This window comes from Sceloporus undulatus, chromosome 2 (assembly GCF_019175285.1).
Source record: "Sceloporus undulatus isolate JIND9_A2432 ecotype Alabama chromosome 2, SceUnd_v1.1, whole genome shotgun sequence".
In the NCBI taxonomy this organism is placed as follows: domain Eukaryota; kingdom Metazoa; phylum Chordata; class Lepidosauria; order Squamata; family Phrynosomatidae; genus Sceloporus; species Sceloporus undulatus.
In genome coordinates, this window is record NC_056523.1 from 55,610,128 (window position 1) to 55,614,581 (window position 4,454).

At 48.8% G+C, this 4,454-nt stretch overlaps 1 protein-coding gene across 1 annotated transcript in view; it reads right to left on the reverse strand.

The window, feature by feature from the left end:
- The window catches only part of GATA2 (GATA binding protein 2), a 38,000-nt gene extending 35,071 nt beyond the window's left edge, over positions 1 to 2,929 (reverse strand). Inside the window, exon 1 of the mRNA XM_042454767.1 lies at positions 2,663 to 2,929. The gene's annotated coding sequence lies outside the window, so the exon portion shown is untranslated. The remainder of the gene's footprint in view (positions 1 to 2,662) is intronic.
- Between the last annotated feature and the right edge of the window lie 1,525 nt (positions 2,930 to 4,454).

Genomic DNA, 4,454 nt, shown 5'->3' on the forward strand with positions numbered 1-4,454 from the left:
ATCATCATCATCATCATCATCATCATCATCATCATCATCATCATCATCATCATCATCATTATCATTGACCGTGTAAAGCAAATGACTATTTAAAAGAAGCCATGGCAAGCCTTTCTCTGAACCAGAATGGCCAAGAAAAGCCCAGGGCAGGTTGTTGTTGTTATTATTATTATTTCTTATTCGCCTCTCGTCATGGATCAAAGCAGGGGACAACAACAACCGACAACCAACATCATTTGAAACCCATCCGTTTAAAATACACGTCAATTTAAACGCGCAATTTCCCCTCTTTTTAGGAGGCAAGTTTTATTGTTGGATCTTAAATGCATGTCTACAGCGGCTGTTGTTAGAAAATGGTACAGCCACACACACACACCCCACACACGCGTGATGTCTTCCTTTCTATCCTTCTCATAGGAAAATGGCTAGGGAAGATATTTGATCAAGACGGTTCCCTCTCGTTTTATGTTCCTTCCTCTCCTGCGGAATTAACCCGACTAGGTCGGCCAGGTCCTGTCCTCTCTATCCCAGACCTTATAGGCTGGATCCCTTGGGCGCAGAGGGAGGAAAAGGAAATTATTGATGATGATGATGATGATGATGATTATCATTATGAAGCTGGCCCTGGAGGAAGAAAAGGCGGGTGGGTGCGGCGGGGGGGAAGGTGACAAGAGAGGGAAGCTGGAGGCAAAGGCGAAGAAGAAGCCTTTGGAAATCATGCAAAGCCTTGCAAATCTTCTGCACGGGACTGGGCCGGTGGAGGCTCCCTGAGCAGGCAGGTGCAGAAGCGGCCCAAACCCAGAGCCCTTTGGAGCTAAGAGAGAGAGAGAGACTCACATCTCTCATTTTCTCCCTTGTCCCCTTTCTTTTTAAATGCACAAATCTCCAAACAAAGGGGGAAGTGTGTCTGTGTCTTTGAGGGGAGGAAAGCACCGAGGGAGAAGGCGCAGGGACAGGGGGAAAGTCTCCCTAGCTTGCTTGCTTTGCTGAAAGCCTGGAAGAATGGCTTGTGGAAATTATGTCTGTGTGTGTGTCTATTCAATTCACACACATGCTTCTCTCCTACAACAACTTGTAAGAAGAATCTTTCAAAAGGCCGACCGCTTTGTCGTCCGTTCTTCCTTGTTGTTGTTGTTATTTGTTTGTTCCTTCTTGCCCTGGGATAAATACATTGTAATAAATTCTTTCCCCTTCAGAGACGTTGCTTTGTCGAAGGACGGGGCTGAGACTTGCTTTGCTTTGTGTCCTGGATCGCGACTGGAAGCCTCAGGCGTTTGTGTGCTGTTTTCTGTGTGTGTTTAGGTTGGGGGAAATTGTTATATTTATTCTCTTTTATTTTATAAATATATTACCCTTCACATTATACCGATTGGAGAAAGTTATTATATTTATTCTATTTTATATTTGTGTGTGTGTGTGTGTGTGTGTGTGTGTGTATGTGTGTGTTACTATTCACATATATCGGTTGGGGAAGTTATTATATTTATTCTCTTTTATTTTATAAATATATTACCCTTCACAATATACCGATTGGGGAAAGTTATTATATTTATTCTATTTTTAATATATGTGTATGTGTTACATATATCGATTGGGGAAGTTATTATATCCATTCTATTTTATTTTATAAAAATGTTACCTTTCACACCAAAGCCAGTTGGGGGAAGTTATTATATTCATTATTTTTAATTTTACAAATGCATGGCCCTCCACACAGACACAGGTTGGGGGAAGTTATTGCATTTATTCTATTTCATTTCAGAAATGCGTCGCCCTCCATAGAAGCCCCTCTCTCGCCTTTCCTCGAATTCACTGAAGATGCTGCTGATGAGAAACGCCTTTCTTGCCGCTCTGTGGAGCCAAAGCCACTGGCATCTTTGTCTCTTTTTTACACAAATCCGACAAGATCAAATACCTGGTGGCCATCCTCTCCCACCCCCTTGGCTCACTGTCATCGCCGGATAGAAGTTTTTTTAGGAGGAGGATTAAAAACAACAACAATAAAAAACAGGGACATCTCCAAAACATTCAGACCAAGTCAATTACTTATTTTACTCCCAAATAAACAGTTATAGATATTAAAAAACAAAACCACTTCTTCTGCCGGACTCGCTTCTACAATACACACACAAACACGTGGACAGCCGCATTTACACATGAGAGATGTTCACATTTCTGGAGAGAGACCCGCTAGGTGTTGAGTGCCAATTTGCCACTTCTCCCGACCTGGACACTTGTCAGTTAGGGATGCAGTGAAACCTTACACACGGCCCTTTCCACTCTTGGATAGACCTTTCCCCTTGATTCTTCTTTCCATCCCTCCTTCCTCCGCCGCCCAGAAAGGCTCGGGAGGACGATCCTCGTTCAAGGGGGCTCTGGAGGGGTCGAGCCCCCCTTTTCCCTCCTCAACCGGAGCCCCAGGGTTGGAGGTGAGAGGAGGGACCCTCCCCCCCCAATTGGTGTGATGGAGAGAAGGAGAGAGGAAAGAAGAGGAACAAAGAGGCTGCCCCCCCCCATCTCCCTCTCCTCTTGGAAGCGCCTCAGGTGGGCATCCTGGGCAGGTGCTTTGTCCCTCCCGATGCCAACTTCAAGGGGACGCCAGACCCCTCGATGTGCCCCACCTGGGTCCCCTTCATCATCTCCCCCTCTTCCTCGGTCTTACCTTTCCTCCAGGCCCGGCCCTTTTCCTCTTTGGATGTCGGGGTTTGAGGGGCCTTTCTTCCAGGTCTCCTCTTGGGACTCCTCTTTCCTTTTCCCTCCCGAGGCCACTGGTTCAAAGGGGGCTGCCTTCTGGGGAGGTCTGGCCTTCGGGGGCTGGCCAGGCGGCGGTGGGGCAGCACATCTGGAGCCCCTGGGGCGCGATCCCCCCCCTTTCCCTCTCTCTGTGTGTCTGTCTCTCTCTTCTGTCTCTCTGCGGTGCGCTCCTTGCCCTGAATCGGGAGGCAGAGATGAATGGGACGGAGGCAGGAGGCGAGCGAGGAAGAAGGGCTGCCAGGGAAAGAGGGAGGGAGGGAGGGAGGGAAGGGTGGAAGGAGGGAGGGAGGGGGAGCCTCCTTAAACCTGGCAGCCCAGTCCCCCTCCCTTCCCCGCCACCCGCCAGGCAAAGATGGCACAGGAGAGAGAGACCCCTCCTTCCCTCTGTGTGTGTGTGTGTGTGTGTGTGTGTGTGTGTGTTGTGTGTGTGTTTATGTACATCATCAGGCGCCTCGTCCGCTCGCCTTCATTTGCATCATTACAATATCTCGACAAGCACATCGCATTGTCTGCGCCTTGCACCTTTTGTTGCCTCCGCTGTCAGGGGCGACGCGAGTTGACTCTCAGATTTTCCAAGGCACTGATCTGATGAGCAAAGCAGCCAGGAAGGGAGGAAAAGGAAAGGCAGAGAGGGAAGGAAGTCAAGGGGAGGAAAGGGAAGGAGGAAAGGAAGAAAGGAAAAGAAGAAAGGAAGAGAAAGGAAGAGAAAGGAAGGAAGGAAGGAAGGAAGGAAAAGAAAGAAAGAAAGAAAGAAAGAAAGAAAGAAAGAAATCAGAGAGGGAAAGAAGGAAGGAAGGAAAAGGAAGGGAGGGAGGGAAGGAAGAAGGGAAGGGAAGAAAGAAAGAAAGAAAGCGAGGAAGAGAAGGGAAACGAAAAGAAATGAAAAAGAAAGGGAGTGAGGAAAGAAGGAAGGGAAAGGAAAGAAGGAAGAAGAAAGGGGGGAGGGAGGGAGCGAGGGAGCGAGAGGAAAGAAAGAAAGAAAGAAAGGGAGGTAGGTAGGGAAGGAGGAAAGAAGAAAGGAAAGGAAAGGGGAAAGGAAGGAAGGAAGGAAGGGAAAGGAAGGGAAAGGAAGGGAAAGGAAAGGAAAGGAAGGGAAATGAGGAAGGAAGGAAGGGGAAAGGGAAGGGGAAAGGGAAAGGAATGAAACGGAAAGGAAAAGAAAGGGAGAAGTAAAGCACAAAAGATGCCCGGGGCTCCCAAGGGAGGGGTGGGTGTCAAGAGCTCTTGGGGGAGAGAGATTTCTCCAAAGTCTTCGGCGCCCCTTCCTCTCATTTCCTTCCAGACCTATCTTTCCCTCTCCTTTCCTTGGTTTAATCTGGGAAGGGGGGGGGGGGGGGCAGAAGAGAGAGATGCCCCTTCCCGCATTGCTATTTGGACAAGAGCCGGGCAGGATGGGGAAGGAAGCCTCCCCAGGAGGGAATGCCCCTTCCCCAGGCCGCAGGGTGGAAGCACGGGTTGGAAAAGGTGGTGGATGGCCTTTCCTTTCTTTAAAAAAAGAAAAGAAAAGAAAAGAAAGCCCGCCATTGTTGCCCAAACGAAAGAAGGCGGCGGGGCAGGAATCTGGAGCTGCATAAATTCTTGGCCCATTAGGCGAGTCAGCCGGAACTAATAGCTTCGGAGGGAAGGGCTCTGGAAACCAAAGAGGGCACCGCTTCCACCTCTAGGCTGAGCAAACCCTTCCTGAGCAATCTCGATGATGA